At 45.9% G+C, this 21,793-nt stretch overlaps 1 protein-coding gene across 1 annotated transcript in view; it reads left to right on the top strand.

The window, feature by feature from the left end:
- Positions 1-21,793, top strand: part of LOC120046027 (potassium channel subfamily K member 12-like) — a 40,024-nt gene that overhangs the window by 5,482 nt on the left and 12,749 nt on the right. The gene's annotated exons all lie outside the window — the stretch shown is intronic.

Genomic DNA, 21,793 nt, shown 5'->3' with positions numbered 1-21,793 from the left:
TGTGTGTGTGTGTGTGTGTGTGAGAGAGCTTTTCTTTGACATCTGTTGAGAGAAATGACTGATTTACAGTTCATGAGGGTTGCCTAATCACACAAGTGAAGTTTTGAAAAGATCTGACCTTTTTAACCCTTCGAAACTGACCCTATGGCACCATTTTAAGGTACTTCCGGTTGACATAGGAAGCTGAAAGTGAACACATATCCTCCTTGGGGTAGGCTCTTATATAATATTGAGTTTTAAGTCTTTATGTTAAGAACTGACTTATTTACAGAGGGTTAAATGAGTGTGTGTTATTTCATAAAATCACATAAAATCACAGAATTCTGGCAGGGCTTCGAGACCCACTTAAAAAATGTTCGTCTGAACACACTGCAACTGGATCTATAACTTTTTTTTTTTTTACTCCTTTTTGTGAACATTACCAATTTGTCAATGTACGATTTCTCTTAAATTACGATAGATAAATGGCTGGTTCTTTTTTTCCTGACACTGTATGCTTATGTACTTTGACGTGATGCGGTCAAATTAGCACCCTACTTTGCGTTTTTGACCTTTAATCCCAGAAAAATGGCCATAACTCAAAAAGCGTTGAGGCCTCGACGCCATCTTGTTCGGGGCCAACTGTCCATTACGTCTTCGAAATTTTTTCCGTTTAGGAGAAAAGGCCACATGCATTTGCAATGTGCTTGTGCATTTGCAATATTATTTATTTTCCCTCTGGTGGGAATTTCCGAGACTGCGGAAAAATGACCAAAATTTGTTATTTTTATAAAACGGAAACCGAACGTCCGAGAGATTTCGTTTGATGACTTCCTGAAAGATCTCTCCCCCGCGCACGGCCCGATGCCGTCCGCGAATTTTAGAAACGTCGCCGGACGTCTAGCAAGGGACCGTACATTTGCAATGTGGCGTTTCTCACTAACCATATGGTGAGTGCTAAAATGTTCCCTTAAGGTATGGAAAGGCCTTGGAAAGGCCATAAGTGTAAGCCAACATAATTCATTATTTTACATTAACATGTAATACATGCATTATGAAGAAAATGGTGTAATTTAGGCTCCACGAAATATGAAATGGGCTATGAAGAAAATCGTGTATGGTTGCCTACATGACAAAAAGGCGTTCTGATTACAAGTGCACCAGTATCCAAAGTCTTAAGAGAAATCAAGCACAGAAAACAGCATTGGCATTAATAAAACAATATTTCCCACGAATTAAGTCGCACGTAAATGTGCGTCTTTTCTCAAAAATTCTGTTCAGCAAGTCTAAAACAGTACATATAGGCATACAACGACACATTTTAAAACATGGTTAAACAAAGACAACATTTCTGTATATTCATGACGTTGAATTAGCCATTAAGAAGAACAAAAATGAAATACAAATTATCGCGTCTACATGGTTGTTGCAACGGCTTGTGTGTCGCCTACTGGTTAAATTTGTGTCTTTTCGCACGAATTAAGTAGCACAGAAATTAGTGTATTTTCAAACGAATTGAACCACCCCAAAAATGCACAAAAACGCACGAAATCTGCTGAAATACATTTTGTACATATATGCGCGAATTGAATGTGAGACTGTGTTGCCTGACCGGTTGCATCACTGCCTGATATGGCAACTGTTCGGCATCTGACCGTAAGGCGCTACAGAGGGCAGTGCGTATGGTCAATACATTACTGGGGCCAAGCTTCCTGCCATCCAGGACCTGTATACTAGGCGGTGTCAGAGGAAGGCCCCAAAATTGTCAAAGACTCCAGTCACCCAAGTCACATACAATACTCCATAATGACAAAGACAAATTTATTAAAAATATAATACAGAAATATCTCATTTACATAAGTATTCACACTCCTGAGTCAATGCATGTTCGAATCACCTTTGGGAGTAACTTCACCTAGATTGTATAATATTTTTACATTATTCTTTTAAAAATTCAGAAATCTCTGCCGAGTTTGTTGTTGATTATTGCTAGACAGACATTTTCAAGCCGATTTAAGTCCAAACTGTAACTCGGCCTCTCAGGAAAATTCAATGTCATCTTGGTAAGTAACTCCAGTGTAGATTTGGCCATTTGTTTTAGGCTATTGTCCTGCTGAATAGTGAATTTGCCTCCCAATGTCTTTTGAAAAGCAGACTGAACAAGGTTTTCCTCTAGGATTTTGCCTGTGCTTAGCAAGCTTATTTTTATCATAAAATCTCCCTAGTCCTTGCTGATGACAATCATACCCATAACATGATGCGGCTCGCACCATGCTTGAAAATATGAAGAGTGGTACTCAGTGATGTGTTGTGTTGGATTTCCCCCAAACATAACACTTTGTATTCAGGACATGAGGTTAATTTCTTTGCCACATTTTTTTGCAGTTTCCCTTTAGTGCCTTATTGCAAACAGGATGCATGTTTTGGAATATTTTTATTCTGTACAGGCTTCCTATTTTGACTCTGCCGTTTAGGTTGGTATTATGAAGTAACTATCATGTTGTTGATCCATCCTCAGTTTTCTCCTATTACAGCCATTAAACTCTGTAACTGTTTTAAAATCACCATTGGCCTTATGGTATAATCCCTGAGCGGTTTCCTTCCTCTCCAGCAACTGAGTTAGGAAGGGCGCCTGTATCTTTGTAGTGACTGGGTGTATTGATACACCATCCAAAGTGTAATTAATAACTTCACCGTGCTCAAAGGGATATTCAATCTCTGCTTTTTTTACCCATCTACTAATAGTTGCCCTTATTTGCAAGCATTGGAAAACCTCCCTGGTCTTTGTGGTTGAATTTGTGTTTGAAATTCACTGTTCGACTTAAGGACCTTGTAGACAATTGAATGTGTGGGGTACAGAGATGAGGTAGTCATTCAAAAATTATGTTAAACACTATTTTTGCACGCAGAGTTAGCCCATGCAATGTATTACGTGACTTTAATAAATGTTTTACTCCTGAACTTATTTAGGCTTGCCATAACAAAGGGGTTGAATCCTTATTGACTCAAGGCATTTCAGCTTCTCATTTTTTATTTATTTGTAAAAATGTCTAAAAACATAATTCCACTTCGACATTATGGTATGTAGTGTGTAGGTCAGTGACACACAATATCTATTCAATCCTTTCTAAATTCAGGTAGTAAAACAACAACATTTGGAGAAAGTCAAGGGGTGTGAATACTTTCTGAAGCCACTATCAGAAACACCTTTAGCAGTAATTACAGCCGTGAGTCTCTAAGTGTTTGAACACCTGGATTGTGTAATATTTTCCCATTATTCTTTTCAAAATTATTCAAGCTTTGTCAAGGTGTTGGGGATCATGGCTGGACAGCAATTTTTAAGTCTTGCAATAGATTTTCAAGCAGATGTAAGTCAAACCGGTAACTTGGCCACTCAGGAACATTCACTGTCTTCTTGGTAAGCAACTCCAATGTAGACTTGGCCTTGTGTTATAGGTTATTGTCCTGCTGAAAGGTGAATTTCTCTTCCAGTATCTGGTGGAAAGCAGACTGAAGCAGTTTTTCCTCTAGAGTTTTGCTCATGCTTAGTCCATCCCATTTACTTTTATCCTGAAAAACTTCCCAGTCTTTGCCGATGTCTAGCATATCTACTGTGTATGGCTCGTTCCACGAAAAGAGTGCCTTTTTCGTCCGTTGGATATTTTAAGTTGAAATTGTTTCCAAAATTCAGCATTTTGACATGTCCATCCATGCAGCCTCTGTGACTTCAAGGAAGATTTTAACCCACTTAACCCGACATATCTAAACATGTTCACCACCATTGTAAACCCCTAGTTATTTTGTTGCTTTGACAGTCATTCCTTAAGGCTATTATATATTTCATGTGATTAGTGATTAATTTACATCTGTCCCTCATTTTATCAAGGTTATGTGAACTGAATTCTCGATTTATTATGGTGAAACTATATATATTTATTTTTGTCTAGAGAAACATTGAACATCTAATAGTCAAATCATAGGGTTAAAGCCTGTGAGCTGGTTCTACTCTTTTTGGCCATTTTATGGTGTTTTGTGGTGGACAACTGAGCGGGTCGAGCGTTACACGTCAACCCTGTTACCCCTAGATAGACAGACTGAAAATGTTTTAACAATTTCATTTTTTGGAATTTGTATTTATTAGGGATCCCCATTAGTTTTTCCTGGGGTACAAACACATTAAGGCACTTACATTACATATAAAACAAAAGACAAAACAGTACATTACATAACAGTATTACAGCACTAAATATCTACAATACAAAATGTATAATACCACCATACAGCAATATTACACTGTACCTGTGTGTAGAGTGTGTGTATTAGCATTTGTGTGCATATGCATGTGTCTGTACTTTTGTGTGTGTCTCTTCACAGTCCCTGCTGTTCCATAAGGTGATTCTACTGCTTGCATCAGTTATCTGATGTGGAATAGAGTTCCATGTAGTCATGGCTCTATGTAGTACTGTGCGCCTCCCATAGTCTGTTCTGGACTTGGGGACTGTGAAGAGACCTCTGGTGGTATGTCTGGTGGGGTATGCATGGATGTCCGAGCTGTGTGCCAGTAGTTCAAACAGACAGCTTGGTGCATTCAACATGTCAATACCTCTCATGAATACAAGCAGTGATGAAGTCAATCTCTTCTCCACTTTGAGCCATGAGAGAATGACATGCATATCATTAATGTTAGCTCTCTGTGTACTTTTAAGGGCCAGTCGTGCTGACCTGTTCTGAGACAATTGTAATTTCCCTAAGTCCTTTTTTGTGGCACCTGACCACACGACTGAACAGTAGTCCAGGTGAGACAAATCTAGGACCTGTTGGACCTGCCTTGTTAATAGTTCTGTTAAGAAGGCAGGATAGCGCAATATTATGGACAGCCTTCTCCCCATCTTAACTACTGTTGTATCAATATGTTTTGACCATGACAGTTTAAAATCCAGGGTTACTCCAAGCAGTTTAGTCACTTCAACTTGTTCAATTTCCACATTATTCATTACGAGATGTAGTTGAGGTTTAGGTTCAGGTTTCCATTCCCCCTGTCACTGGGAGATTTATGGCTGATTACAGTCAACCTTGTTACTTTATTTGGCACTTAATAGACATTTTTTATTTAACCTTATGAGATGGAAAAACTTATTTTTTTAATGAAGTTGAACATGTGCTCTTTATGAGAGAATGTTGACCAAGTTAAACTTCTCAAAAGACACCGAGTTGTCCACAGAGAAAATAAAATATAATAAATGAACGCTGAGATAGATTCTGAGGCGAAGCAGCAACATCTTCTTGACAATAAATCAATGTAGAGGCTGGCAGTGGTATCGATTGTATACTGTTTGGAGCCGGCTTCTCTCTAGCAGTGAATTAAATACAGCAAACAATTGCAAACATTGGACTGGACTGCATGCTAGATGCATGACCCGGACATTCAATAACAGGAGAGACAAAACAATATATATTTACAGAGAGAGAAAGATCATTTATCTTTGCTTTTTTGTGCAAACTGTATTTGATCGTTGTGCTGTTGTAGTGTGTGTGTGTGTGTGTGTGTGTGTGTGTGTGTGTGTGTGTGTGTGTGTGTGTGTGTGTGTGTGTGTGTGTGTGTGTGTGTGTGTGTGTGTGTGTGTGTGTGTGTGTGTGTGTGTGTGTGTGTGTGTGTGTGTGTGTGTGTGTGTGTGTGGGGGCATGTGCTGTTCCCTCTACGAGCACTTTGGCCCACCATCCCTCACAAGCAGACAACAAATTCACTGGTTCACCCTCATTTACAAAAGCCTTACTAGCAAAGCCCCACTCTACCTCTCTAAACTCCTCTCCTTCTCCCAGTCCTCCTACAGCCTACGTTCCACTAACTAAGCTCCCTGTCTGTTCCCACATCACGCTCCAACTCTGGCTCCAAAACATTTCAACACTGCTTCTACTGACTGGAACAAACTCCAACAGGATTTAAATCTCAACCAATTCGTCTTTATCCCCAGTTGCATCCCTAAGTTTGCTTATCTTGCCAATGAAAAAGTCATTTAGATAAAGACAGACACACAATACAAATACACGATGATGTCATTACCTAAATGTTTGGCTGAAATAGAACCTCCTACAACAGACAAAAAAAATACAATTCGTCATTAAGGCCTGCTGGGGCAAGAGTGGCCAAGTGGTCTGTCCAAAACGTCTCTCTTTGGAGAAGTAATGTATACCTATCTCCCCTACGTGGCTCCTTCACCAATCCAATGCCCATATAACGTAAGATACTTAGTTCATAATAACAACCTGACCTAGACAGGGCAATATTGCTGCTGCAAAGCAGAACTACCAGTTTAAATGACCTGGTTATCCACCACTGGGACTGATATGACCTGGTTATCCACCACTGAGGCTGATATGACCTGGTTATCCACCACTGGGACTGCTATTAGAGCCAGTAGCTAGCTACTAGTGTCCCCTGTCTTTTAATGACAGGTGTTGTAAAAGTGGATGTTTCTTTTTCTGTTTTTAAGAAATGTCTGCTTGTCTGTATGTTGTCAATTGTCTGCTTTGCAGCAGCAATATTGCCCTGTCTAGGTCAGGTTGTTATTATGAACTAAGTATCTTATGTTATATGGGCATTGGATTGCTGAAGGAGCCACGTAGGGGCTGCTCTGCCTTCTTAACCCTTAACCCTGAACCCTGACCTGTTCACCGGACGTGCTACCTGTCCCAGAACTGCTGTTTTCAACTCTCTAGAGACAGCAGGAGCAGTAGAGATACGCTTAATGATCGGCTATGAAAAGCCAACTGACATTTACTCCTGAGGTGCTGACTTGTTGCACCCTCGACAACTACTGTGATTATTATTGTTTGACCATGCTGGTCATTTATGAACATTTGAACATCTTGGCCATATTCTGTTATAATCTCCACCCGGCACAGCCAGAAGAGGACTGGCCACCCCTCATAGCCTGGTTCCTCTCTAGATTTCTTCCTAGGTTTTGGCCTTTCTAGGGAGTTTTTCCTAGCCACCGTGCTTCTACACCTGCATTGCTTGCTGTTTGGGGTTTTAGGCTGGGTTTCTGTACAGCACTTTGAGATATCAGCTGATGTAAGAAGGGTTATATAAATACATTTGATTTGATTTGATTTAACAACACTATCAACAAGGCAGGTCCAAGAGGCCCTAGATTTGTCTCACTTGGACTACTGTTCAGTCGTGTGGTCAGGTGCCACAAAGTGGGACTTAGGGAAATTACAATTGTCTCAGAACCGGTCAGTACGACTGGCCCTTAAAAGTACATGGAGAGCTAACATTAATGATATGCATGTCAATGTCTCATGGCTCAAAGTGGAGGAGAGATTGACTTCATCACTGATTGTATTTATGAGGTATTGACATGTTGAATGCACCAAGCTGTCTGTTTGAACTACTGGCACACAGCTCAGACACCCATGCATACCCCACAAGACATGCCACAAGAGGTCTCTTTACAGAAGATCTCTTTACAGTCTCTTTACAGTCCCCAAGTTCAGAACAGACTATGGGAGGCACTACATAGTACTACATAGAGCCATGACTACATGGAACTCTATTCCACATCAGGTAACTGATGCAAGCAGTAAAATTTGATTTAAAAAACAGATAAAAAGCACCTTATGGAACAGCGGGGACTGTGAAGCAACACAAACATAGGCACAGACATGCATACACACACATGATAACATACGCACTATACACACACATACACATGGATTTAGTACTGTAGATATGTTGTAGTGGTGGAGTAGGGGCCTGAGGGCACACAGTGTGTTGTGAAATCTGTGAATGTATTGTAATGTTTTTAAAATTTTATGAATTGCCTTAATTTCGCTGGACCACAGGAAGAGTAGCAGCTGCCTTGGCAGCAGCTAATGGGGATCCCAAAAAAATACAAATACAAATACAGATTTCATTGTCATGATTCCCACACAGCTCCCTCTGCTGGGATCTCTTGACTGGGCCAGTACCTACTGGGAATGTATCATGATGCCCACCTGTGAGGTCTGGTTGTTGTGACATTGATTGCCATTGCCTTGACCGCTGAAGAAGGGCTCATACCCAAAACATTCTTGATTTCTTAATTTAAGTTTATTTACCGGAGTGCTGTCCTATTTCTGTTCCTTCGTTATTAAGAAAGAAAATATGATTTACATGGTTACATAAAGGTTAAATGAATAAAAAATGTTGTTTCTCTGTGTGTGTGCATGTGTAACACAGGTCAGCATGCATGTGTATATTCTCTACAGCAGTTGTTTTCTAGGCAACATTCATGGTTCTGTTGTACTTTTGTTCACTGTCTAGCATTCAAAATAATAGACGATAGATATCTCTAAATCCCCAAAACACGTGTGTACATGTGCTTTGCCATTTTTACTGTCAGCCTGTCAGGTAACAATGATTCCATTCCTATTCCAATGGAACTGGACCGAAGCCTGGTGAAATAATAGCCCCTGTTTGAGGCCCACATGGCACTCTATTCCCTTATGGGCTTTGGTCAAAAATAGGTCACAACAGTATGCAGGGAACAGGGTGCCATTTGGGACTCTTTGACCTGGAGTGGGGAAAATGTTTTATAATACACGGTTATTGTTGATGTGTGTATTTGAGATGGGTTGACAGGTTTGTGTACAGTATAGGGTTGCTGTTCAGTCAGAGAGCACTGTGTGTGTCACGCCTGCTCCCGCTCCCCCTCTTTGTGGGAGCCAGGCGGCCCATCATTACGCACACCTGTCACCATCATTACGCACATATGTGTAATATTGGACTCAACTGGACTCCATTACCTTGTTGATTGGCCCTCTATATCTGTCTGCTCCTCAGTTTGTTCCCCGTGTCAGCATTATTGTCATTATGTTTTCCCTGTCCAGATGCTGTCCTTGTTTGTTTCTTGTCGGTTTTATTAAATGTTCTCTCCCTGTACTTGCTTCTCGTCTCCCAGTGTCTGTCCTTGTGTGTGCGTACTCTCCGTCTCATGCTGTACTGACACACCACTAGAAGGAAAAATGTTCACATACTTCCCATTGTTGTTGCCAGTCCTCTCAACCCTCCTGTTGCTCTCTGTGTCATACTGTAGTGTTTTAAATGTTATAGTAGTCATATTGGTGTTCATATTGTAGAGGGAAACAATGTCTCCTCTACACACACACACACACGCACACTTACTTACACACACACACACACACACACACACACACACACACACACACACACACACACACACACACACACACACACACACACACACACACACACACACACACACACACACACACAAACGCGCGCGAATGAGAGAGAACAGACACTTGTTCCTCCTCACAGACATCAGGTAGCTTCCTCTACACTGACTGACCTTGCTCTCATTATATCCAAACAGCAGTGTTCTGTTCCTCATAGTGCGTGCTTCCTATGACCTTCTCTGCCCAAACAGTGCACTTATAGTAAGTAAAAGCTGTCTTTGAGACCATTAGCCTGAAAGATACAGGGTTTTATAATGACATCTGGGAGGTTTGACCTGTTGAGCATGTCTGTCTTTTCTCTATAATGGATCAGAGTGCTCTTTGTCTCCAGAACAAAGACCCTCTGTGTCCCAAATGGAACCCTATTCCCAATGTAGTGCACTCTATGGGGCCTAGTCAAAAGTAGTGCACTGTATAGGAAATAGGGTGTCATTTGGAATGCACACAAAGACTCGCCCTCCTGAAGACAGAGCTGTCAGATAGACAGGACCTGGTATTCTGTTCTCTACTTGTCTGTCTTGTACTCACACTTGCACCTGTCTTTAATTATTAGCACTGATTTTGCAGATAACGGCTAGTGAGTTTATGAAGTGGTTTAGTCTTTGGACAGGTGTGGAAAATCTGCACCTTATATACAGTGTGCTCAGTTATACCCTCATAAAATATATCAAGTCGCTCTCACGCTCTCGCGCTCTCTCTCTCCTCATCTTCCTACTGTCTGGCTTTGGCATACTGTATAGGTGGGGCAAGTTTATGGTCAACTCTCAGGTTTGTCTCCAAGCTAGTTTGCTGCAAGGCCCTTTCTCTCTGTGAGGAATGCATCCTCCCATCCTCTATACTATGCTGTTTTCATTCCAAGCTGCGTCTCTGCCCTGGAATATAGGCCAACTTTGGTCAATACTAATGCTATTGTCTAGTACTTTGATGTGCCCAGCTGTTGACATTTTCTATTGCCCTATTGTTTTGTATGCGTGCCTATGCACTATAGAGTAATATGATTCAGTATATCATGTTCAATATATCATGCCAGAAGAAATGTTCCAATTAGATTATGGAAGTTTACTGGAAAATATAGTAAGTTCATCAAAAGGCCATTGAACTACAGTCCCAGGGATGTATGAAATGTTCCTTACGTTTTTATTATTTCCTTCCATTCAGTAATTAAACTGATCTGGCACTCTCGGTGAGTGGACTCTCTGGCCAATCACATTCATTCATTGATTCATTAACTGACAGGTATAAAAGTAAAGGAGTAGTACTTCAGCCCTCGAAGGCTGGTAGTTGAATAACTCTGACCTTTATAGTAACTTCACATCGTGTACACTTCTCATACCCCAGGCACTTCAGTAGGCTCATCTGTTAGCTTTCTTGTAAAGGCTCATAAAGTGAAGCACTCTATCAGATAATTGCTCCGCTAGTTTTGTTTAAGAGTTATAGAATAACAGAAAAGGCAACAGGATGCATAAGTGAATGGTGTATTAAATCAAGCTGTCCGCTCTGTATGGAGTGCCATTTGGGTCTTTGCAAACTGGAGGTAAGCTGTTCCCTTACTATGTTGACTTCAGTTTGCAGGATGACAAAGTACCTCACAAATATCTTTGATACAGATGTTATTAGCAACTTCTGGGGACAGTATTGGGGACCAAGCTTTAGCTTGACCAGAAACTGCAATAATTTCAATATTCTTAGCAATGATTAAGGAATCCATGTGACTAAGTATTAGCTTGGCAGCCACTTGTTGTTCTCCTATTGAAATCGAACTTCAGTACATGAACATCACTAGCTAGCTAGAAAACAAACAAAAAAAGCTAGCCAGCTACCTAGCCCTGTGGCCCCAAGCTAACATTATAAGCAGTTAGCTTAATCTGGCTAGTGTGGCTTGACCGAACCAGGTCAACCATCATCAACCAAATACGAAACTGTCATATTTGGGGTATTTTAGATGATGACACCTAGCTAGCTATGTTTTTGGGGGAGAAAATTGTTTGCATCCATGAGGTAGCTAAGTTTTTGTATGACGAGCACTGTCCCAGAGCTTGGGGAGGTGCGTTTCTGACCAGCACTGTCCCAGAGCTTGGGGAAGTGTGTTTCTGACCAGCACTGTCCCAGAGCTTGGGGAAGTGTGTTTCTGCCTCGTGTAGCCTGCCTGCCTGCCTGCCTGCCTGCCTGCCTGCCTGCCTGCCTGCCTGCCTGCCTGCCTGTCTGTCTGTCTGTCTGTCTGTCTGTCTGTCTGTCCTACTCTGCTTAATGAGATGTGCTGATATGTAATTGGGGCGCAATGAGAGCTGTTCATTTCTGTTGGGGACAAGTTGGAACTCCTTCAGAACGCCAAATGGTAACCCACTGGACACTGACGTCAATTCAGCATCTATTCCACGTTAGTTAAACGTAATTTCAATGAAATGACATGGAAACAACGTTGATTCAACCTGTGTGTGTCGATAACCATTGATAAATACCAATTGTTGTCAGACTTTTGTGTACAAAACATTAAGAACACCTACTCTTTCTATACCATAGACTGACCAGGTGAATCCAGGTGAAAGCTATGATCACATATTGATGTCACTTGTTAAAGAATACTACAGCCCTATTCCCTATATAGTGCACTACTTTATACTACAGCCCTATTCCCTATATAGTGCACTACTTTATACTACAGCCCTATTCCCTATATAGTGCACTACTTTATACTACAGCCCTATTCCCTATATAGTGCACTACTTTATACTACAGCCCTATTCCCTATATAGTGCACTACTTTTTACTACAGCCCTATTCCCTATATAGTGCACTACTTTATACTACAGCCCTATTCCCTATATAGTGCACTACTTTTTACTACAGCCCTATTCCCTATATAGTGCACTACTTTTTAAAATCAGGGACAATCGTTTTTAGATTTTAGTAATTTTTTTATTTTTCTACTTTACCTTTATTTAACTAGGCAAGTCAGTTAAGAACAAATTCTTATTTTCAATGACGTCCTAGGAACAGTGGGTTAACTGCCTTGTTCAGAGGCAGAACGACAGATTTTTACCTTGTTAGCACGGGGATTCAATCTTGCAACCTTTCGGTTACTAGTCCAACGCTCTAACCACTAGGCTACCCTTACTATTTAGCAGATGCTCTTATCCAGAACGACTTACATTTTCGTGTGCATACATTTTCGTACTGGTCCCCCGTGGGAATCGAACACAAAACCCTGCAAGCGCAACGCTCTACAAAATGAGCCACACGAGACCATAGTGCATGCACTATATAGGGAGTAGGCTGCCATTTGGGATGCACTCTGAATCAATGCCATAGAGAGGCTATTCTCCTCTCTCAGGTCAATTAGTTAGTAATGACAGCTGGAGCAAAAGGGAGAGGAGAGATTTAATCTGGTTTCCTTTGGAGCTTCTTCAGGTTCTTCAGGTGTTTTAATAGTTGTTGTTGGTACGAAATCGCCGATGCACTTTCTAATGAACTCGCTCACCGAATCAGCGTATTCGTCAATGTTGTTGTTGGACGCAATGCGGAACATATCCCAATCCACGTGATCGAAGCAGTCTTGAAGCGTGGAATCAGATTGGTCGGACCAGCGTTGAACAGACCTGAGCGCGGGAGCTTCTTGTTTTAGTTTCTGTCTGTAGGCTGGAAGCAACAAAATGGAGTCGTGGTCAGCTTTTCCGAAAGGAGGGCGGGGGAGGTGTCACGGCTGTCTAAGGGTGAGAGAGTGGACCAAGGCGCAGCGTGTGAAAAATACATCTTCTCTTTATTATTAAGAAGAAAAACGAAACAAAACAACAAATAGACGAACGTGAAGCTATATAAATGAACTAAGTGCACACATGCAACATAGAACATAGACACAGACAATTACCCACAAACACCTAAAGCCTATGGCTGCCTTAAATATGGCTCCCAATCAGAGACAACAATAAACAGCTGTCTCTGATTGAGAACCAAATCAGGCAACCATAGACTTTCCTAAACACCTACACTGAACACTACCCCATACATACTAAAAACCCCTTAAACAATACACACACCCTAAACTAGACAAAACACACAAAGACAACCCACCCCAACTCACGCCCTGACCAACTAAATAAATAAAAGAAAAAGGAACAATAGGTCAGGAACGTGACATAACCCCCCCCTTAAGGTGCGAACTCCGGGCGCACCAGCATAAAGTCTAGGGGAGGGTCTGGGTGGGCGTCTGTCCACGGTGGTGGCTCTGGCACTGGTCGTGGTCCCCACCCCACCATAGTCACTACCCGCTTTCGTAGCCTCCTCCAAATGGCCACCCTCCACATTAACCCCACTGGATTAAGGGGCAGCACCGGACTAAGGGGCAGCACCGGACTGAGGGGCAGCACCGGACTGAGGGGCAGCACCGGACTGAGGGGCAGCACCGGACTGAGGGACAGCACCGGACTGGATGGCGGATCCTGGCTGGCTGGCTCTGGCGGATCCTGGCTGGCTGGCTCTGGCGGATCCTGGCTGGACGGTTCTGGCGGATCCTGGCTGGACGGCTCTGGCGGATCCTGGCTGGACGGCTCTGGCGGATCCTGGCTGGACGGCTCATGGCTGGCTGACGGATCTGGCTGCTCATGGCTGGCTGACGGATCTGGCTGCTCATGGCTGGCTGACGGATCTGGCTGCTCATGGCTGGCTGACGGATCTGGCTGCTCATGGCTGGCTGACGGATCTGGCTGCTCATGGCTGGCGGAAGGCTCTGGCTGATCCTGTCTGGCGGAAGGCTCTGGCTGATCCTGTCTGGCGGAAGGCTCTGGCTGATCCTGTCTGGCGGAAGGCTCTGGCTGATCCTGTCTGGCGGAAGGCTCTGGCTGATCCTGTCTGGCGGAAGGCTTTGGCTGCTCCTGTCTGGCGTAAGGCTCTAGCGGCTCCTGTCTGGCGGAAGGCTCTAGCGGCTCCTGTCTGGCGGACGGCTCTGAAGGCTCATGGCAGACGGGCGGCTTTGCAGGCTCAGTACAGACGGGCGGCTTTGAATACTCAGTACAGACGGGCAGTTCATGCGGCGCTTGGCAGACGGACAGTTCAGACGGCGTTGGGCAGACGGGCAGTTCAGGCGCCGTTGGGCAGACGGGCAGTTCAGGCGCCGTTGGGCAGACGGGCAGTTCAGGCGCCGTTGGGCAGACGGGCAGTTCAGGCGCCGTTGGGCAGACGGGCAGTTCAGGCGCCGTTGGGCAGACGGGCAGTTCAGGCGCCGTTGGGCAGACAGCAGACTCTGGCCGGCTGAGACGCACTGTAGGCCTGGTGCGTGGTGCCGGAACTGGAGGTACCGGGCTGAGGACACGCATCTCAGGGCTAGTGCGGGGAGAAGGAACAGGGCATGCTGGACCCTGGGGACGCACATTAGGCCTAGTGCGTGGTGCCGGAACTGGTGGTACCGGGCTGAGGACACGCATCTCAGGGCTAGTGCGGGGAGCAGCAACAGGACGCACAGGACTCTGGGGACACACAGGAGGCTTGGTGCGTGGTGTAGGCACTGGTGGTAAAGGGCTGGAGACACGCACCATAGAGCTAGTGCGTGCAGGAGGCACAGGGCTCTGAAGACGCACAGGAAGCCTGGTGCGTGGTGTAGGCACTGGTGGTAAAGGGCTGGAGACACGCACCATAGAGCTAGTGCGTGGAGGAGGCACAGGGCTCTGAAGACGCACAAGAAGCCTGGTACGTGGTGTAGGCACTGGTGGTACTGGGTTGGGGCGGGGAGGTGGCGCCGGAAATACCGGACCGTGCAGGCGTACTGGCTCCCTTGAGCACTGAGCCTGCCCAACCTTACCTGGTTGTATGCTCCCCGTCGCCTGACCAGTGCGGGGAGGTGGAATAACCCGCACCGGGCTATGTAGGCGAACCGGGGACACCATGCGTAAGGCTGGTGCCATGTAAGCCGGCCCGAGGAGACGCACTGGTGACCAGATGCGTTGAACCGGCTTCATGACATCCGGCTCAACGCTCAATCTAGCCCGGCCGATACGTGGAGCTGGAATGTACCGCACCGGGCTGTGCATGCGTACAGGAGACACCATGCGCTCTACTGCGTAACATGGTGTCTGCCCGTACTCTCGCTCTCCACGGTAAGTACAGGGAGTAGGCGCAGCGTGTGAAAAATACATCTTCTCTTTATTATTAAGAAGAAAAACGAAACAAAACAACAAATAGACGAACGTGAAGCTATATAAATGAACTAAGTGCACACATGCAACATAGAACATAGACACAGTGTCACGATCGTCTTTGGGTGAGAGATTGGACCAAGGCGCAGCGTGTGGAAAGTACATCTTCTTTTATTCAGAAGAGGGAAAAAACACAAAACGAACACTATACAACTAAACAAACAAAATAACAAACTGACGACCGTGAAGCTATAATAACAAAATGGTGCTGACACTGACCATTACACACTGACATAGACAATTACCCACAAAAAAGCTAAAGCCTATGGTTGCCTTAAATATGGCTCCCAATCAGAGACAACAATAACCAGCTGTCTCTAATTGAGACCCAATTCAGGCAACCATAGACTTTCCTAAACACCTACACTGAACACTAAACCATCTCCTCTAATAAACCCCCTAAACCATACAACACCCTAGACAATACAAAAAACACACAAACTTCCCCATGTCACACCCTGACCTAACTAAAATAATAATGAAAACAAAGATAACTAAGGCCAGGGTGTGACATAACCCCCCCCTTAAGGTGCGAACTCCGGGCGCACCAGCATAAAGTCTAGGGGAGGGTCTGGGTGGGCGTCTGTCCACGGTGGCGGCTCTGGCACTGGTCGTGGTCCCCACCCCACCATAGTCACTACCCGCTTTCTTAACCCCACTGGACTAAGGGGCAGCACCGGACTAAGGGGCAGCACCGTACTAAGGGGCAGCACCGGACTAAGGGGCAGCACCGGACTAAGGGGCAGCACCGGACTAAGGGGCAGCACCGGACTAAGGGGCAGCACCGGACTAAGGGGCAGCACCAGGATAAGGGGCAGCACCAGGATAAGAGGCAGCACCAGGATAAGGGGCAGCACCGGACTAAGGGGCAGCACCAGGATAAGGGGCAGCACCAGGATAAGGGGCAGCACCGGACTAAGGGACGGATCCTGGCTGGATGACGGCTCTGGCGGATCCTGGCTGGACGGCTCTGGCGGATCCTGGCTGGACGGCTCATGGCTGGCTGACGGATCTGGCTGCTCATGGCTGGCTGCCGGATCTGGCTGTTCATGGCTGGCTGACGGATCTGGCTGCTCATGGCTGGCTGACGGATCTGGCTGCTCATGGCTGGCTGACGGATCTGGCTGCTCATGGCTGGCTGACGGATCTGGCTGCTCATGGCTGGCTGACGGATCTGGCTGCTCATGGCTGGCTGACGGATCTGGCTGCTCATGGCTGGCTGACGGATCTGGCTGCTCATGGCTGGCTGACGGATCTGGACGCTCATGGCTGGCTGACGGCTCTGGCAGATCCTGTCTGGTTGGCGGCTCTGGCAGATCCTGTCTGGTTGGCGGCTCTGGCAGATCCTGTCTGGTTGGCGGCTCTGGCAGATCCTGTCTGGTTGGCGGCTCTGGCAGATCCTGTCTGGTTGGCGGCTCTGGCAGATCCTGTCTGGTTGGCGGCTCTGGCAGATCCTGATTGACGAATGGCTCTAGCGGCTCCTGACTGACTAACGGCTCTGACGGCTCGGGACAGACGGGCGGCTCTAATGGCTCTGGACAGACGGATGGCTCAGACGGCGCTGGGGAGACGGATGGCTCAGATGGCGCTGGGGAGACGGATGGCTCAGATGGCGCTGGGGAGACGGATGGCTCAGATGGCGCTGGGGAGACGGATGGCTCAGATGGCGCTGGGCAGACGGATGGCTCAGATGGCACTGGGCAGACGGATGGCTCTGGCCGGATGAGGCGCACTGTAGGCCTGGTGCGTGGTGCCAGAACTGGAGGCACCGGGCTAAGGACACGCACCTTCAGGCTAGTGCGGGGAGAAGGAACAGGGCATACTGGACCTGGGAGCGCACATTAGGCCTAGTGCGTGGTGCCGGAACTGGTGGTACCGGACTGGGGACACGCATCTCAGGGCTAGTGCGGGGAGCAGCAACAGGACGCACAGGACTCTGGGGACACACAGGAGGCTTGGTGCGTGGTTTAGGCACTGGTGGTAAAGGGCTGGAGACACGCACCATAGGGCTAGTGCGTGGAGGAGGCACTGGTGGTACTGGGTTGGGGCGGGGAGGTGGCGCCGGAAATACCGGACCGTGCAGGCGTACTGGCTCCCTTGAGCACTGAGCCTGCCCAACCTTACCTGGTTGTATGCTCCCCGTCGCCCGACCAGTGCAGGGAGGTGGAATAACCCGCACCGGGCTATGTAGGCGAACCGGGGACACCATGCGTAAGGCTGGTGCCATGTAAGCCGGCCCGAGGAGACGCACTGGTGACCAGATGCGTTGGACCGGCTTCATGACATCCGGCTCAACGCTCAATCTAGCCCGGCCGATACGTGGAGCTGGAATGTACCGAACCGGGCTATGCACGCGTACAGGAGACACCATGCGCTCTACTGCGTAACACGGTGTCTGCCCGTACTCTCGCTCTCCACGGTAAGTACAGGGAGTAGGCGCAGGTCTCCTACCTGACTTCGCCACACTCCCTTTAAGGCCCCCCCCAAGAAATTTTTGGGTTGTACTCACGGGCTTCCAGCCTTGCTTCCGTGCTGCCTCCTCATATCGCCTCCTCTCGGCTTTAGCTGCCTCCAGCTCTTCACGAGGGAGGCGATATTCTCCCGGTTGTGCCCAAGGTCCCTTACCATCCAGTATCTCCTCCCATGTCCATGAATCCTGTGTAGGTGGGTCCTGTTGCCGCTTGACACGCCGCTTGGTCCTGGTTTGGTGGGTAATTCTGTCACGATCGTCTTTGGGTGAGAGATTGGACCAAGGCGCAGCGTGTGGAAAGTACATCTTCTTTTATTCAGAAGAGGGAAAAAACACAAAACGAACACTATACAACTAAACAAACAAAATAACAAACTGACGACCGTGAAGCTATAATAACAAAATGGTGCTGACACTGACCATTACACACTGACATAGACAATTACCCACAAAAAAGCTAAAGCCTATGGTTGCCTTAAATATGGCTCCCAATCAGAGACAACAATAACCAGCTGTCTCTAATTGAGACCCAATTCAGGCAACCATAGACTTTCCTAAACACCTACACTGAACACTAAACCATCTCCTCTAATAAACCCCCTAAACCATACAACACCCTAGACCAGGGGTGTCAAACTCATTCCACGGAGGGCCGAGTGTCTGCAGGTTTTTGGTTTTTCCTTTCAATAAAGCCCTAGACAACCAGGTGTGGGGAGTTCCTAACTAATTAGTGATGTTAATTCATCAATCAAGTACAAGGGAGGAGCGAAAACCCGCAGACACTCGGCCCTCCGTGGAATGAGTTTGACACCTGTGCCCTAGACAATACAAAAAACACACAAACTTCCCCATGTCACACCCTGACCTAACTAAAATAATAATGAAAACAAAGATAACTAAGGCCAGGGTGTGACACACAGACAATTACCCACAAACACCTAAAGCCTATGGCTGCCTTAAATATGGCTCCCAATCAGAGACAACAATAAACAGCTGTCTCTGATTGAGAACCAAATCAGGCAACCATAGACTTTCCTAAACACCTACACTGAACACTACCCCATACATACTAAAAACCCCTTAAACAATACACACACCCTAAACTAGACAAAACACACAAAGACAACCCACCCCAACTCACGCCCTGACCAACTAAATAAATAAAAGAAAAAGGAACAATAGGTCAGGAACGTGACAGGAGGGCCTTATATGCGTCGCGGAAGTTAGAATAACAATGATCCAGGGTTTTACCAGCCCTGGTTGCGCAGTCGATATGCTGATAGAATTTAGGGAGTCTTGTTTTCAGATTAGCCTTGTTAAAATCCCCAGCTACAATGAATGCAGCCTCAGGATATGTGGTTTCCAGTTTACATAGAGTCAAATAAAGTTCGTTCAGGGCCATCGATGTGTCCGCTTGGGGGGGAATATATACGGCTGTGATTATAATCGAAGAGAATTCCCTTGGTAGATAATGCGGTCAACATTTGATTGTGAGGAATTCTAAGTCAGGTGAGCAGAAGGACTTGAGTTCCTGTATGTTGTTATGATCACACCACGTCTCGTTAATCATAAGGAACACCCCCCCGCCCCTCTTCTTACCAGAAAGATGCTTGTTTCTGTCGGCGCGATGCGTGAAGAAACCAGCTGGCTGCACCGACTCCGATAGCGTCTCTCGAGTGAGCCATGTTTCCGTGAAGCAAAGAACGTTACAGTCTCTGATGTCTCTCTGGAAGGCAACCCTTGCTCGGATTTCATCAACCTTGTTGTCAAGAGACTGGACATTTGGCGAGTAGTATGCTAGGGAGTGGTGCGCGATGTGCCCGTCTCCGGAGCCTGACCAGAAGACCGCTGCGTTTGCCCATTTTACGGCGACGTTGTTTAGGTTCGCCGGCTGGGATCAGCTCCATTGTCCTGGGTGGAAGGCAAAACACAGGATCCGCTTCGGGAAAGTCATATTCCTGGAGTTGACGTTGCTCTTATATTCAGTAGTTCCTCCCGACTGTATGTAATAAAACCTAAGATTACCTGGGGTACCAATGTAAGAAATAACACATAAAAAAACAAAATACTGCATAGTTTCCTAGGAATGCGAAGCGAGACGGCCATCCCTGTCGGCGCCGACAGAGTCATAAAGGGAGTCATAAAGGGAGCTCATCACATTAGTATAATTTATTACTGTAGTTATTAGAGGGATGGAACAGAGAACAGCTACTAAACTGTTACAGACCTATATCCATCCTGCCCTGCCTATCTAAAGTCTTCGAAAGCCAAGTTAATAAACAGACCTTCTCCGCTGTGCAATCCGGCTTCCGAGCCGGTCACGGGTGCACCTCAGCCACACTCAAGGTACTAAACGATATCATAGCCGCCATCGATAAAAGACAGTACTGTGCAGCCGTCTTCATCGACCTGGCCAAGGCTTTCGACTCTGTCAATCACCGTATTCTTATCGGCACACTCAATAGCCTTGGCTTTTCCAATGACTGCCTCGCCTGGTTCACCAACTACTTTGCAGACAGAGTTCAGTGTGTCAAATCGGAGGGCATGTTGTCCGGACCTCTGGCAGTCTCTATGGGGGTACAGAGTTAAATTCTCGGGCCAACTCTTTTCTCTGTATATATCAAAGATGTCGCTCTTGCTGCGGGCGATTCCCTGATCCACCTCTACGCAGACGACACCATTTTGTATACTTCTGGCCCTTCTTTGGACACTGTGCTAACTAACCTCCAAACAAACTTCAATGCCATACAACACTCCTTCCGTGGCCTCCAACTGCTCTTAAACGCTAGTAAAACCAAATGCATGCTTTTTACCCGTTCGCTGCCCGCACCCGCCCGCTCGACTAGCATCACCACCCTGGACAGTTCCGACCTAGAATATGTGGACAACTATAAAGACCTAGGTGTCTGGCTAGACTGTAAACTCTCCTTCCAGACTCATATTAAACATCTCCAATCCAAAATCAAATCTAGAATCGTCTTTCTATTTCGCAACAAAGCCTCCTTCACTCACGCAGCCAAACTTACCCTAGTAAAACTGACTATCCTACCGATCCTCGACTTCGGCGATGGCATCTACAAAATAGCTTCCAACACTCTACTCAGCAAACTGGATGCAGTCTATCACAGTGCCATCCATTTGTTACCAAATCACCTTATACCACCCACCACTGCGACCTGTATGCTCTAGTCGGCTGGCCCTCGCTACATATTCGTCGCCAGACCCGCTGGCTCCAGGTCATCTATAAGTCTATGCTAGGTAAAGCTCCGCCTTATCTCAGTTCACTGGTCACGATAACAGCACCCACCAATAGCACAAGCTCCAGCAGGTATATCTCACTGATCAAAGCCAACACCTCATTTGGCCGCCTTCCAGTTCTCTGCTACATATGTATATGTATATAGCCCACCCAATCTACCTACCTCATCCCCATACTGTTTTTATTTTATTTACTTTTCTGCTCTTTTGCACACCAGTATCTCTACTTGCACATCATCATCTGCTCATTTATCACTCCAGTGTTAATCTGCTAAATTGTAATTATTTGCTCCTATGGCCTATTTATTGCCTACCTCCTCATGCCTTTTGCACACATTGTATATAGACTTTCTTTTTTCTACTGTGTCATTGACTTGTTTATTATGTTATGTTATTGTCTTGTTTTTTGTTTACTCCATGTGTAACTCTGTGTTGTTGTCTGTGTCACATTGCTTTGCTTTATCTTGGCCAGGTCGCAGTTGCAAATGAGAACTTGTTCTCAACTAGCCTACCTGGTTAAATAAAGGTGAAATAAAAAAATACATTTAAAAAAGCCCTGGGTGGAAAGAAATAGTACCCAAAAATGTTACCCTATTGCCTATATATTGCACTACTTTTGACCAGAGACGATTTAGAAAATAGGGTGCCATTTGGAACGCAG

This window comes from Salvelinus namaycush, chromosome 4, assembly GCF_016432855.1.
Source record: "Salvelinus namaycush isolate Seneca chromosome 4, SaNama_1.0, whole genome shotgun sequence".
Classification (NCBI taxonomy): domain Eukaryota; kingdom Metazoa; phylum Chordata; class Actinopteri; order Salmoniformes; family Salmonidae; genus Salvelinus; species Salvelinus namaycush.
The sequence above is the reverse complement of the archived record's forward strand: the minus strand, read 5'-3'. Positions and strand labels throughout refer to the sequence as shown.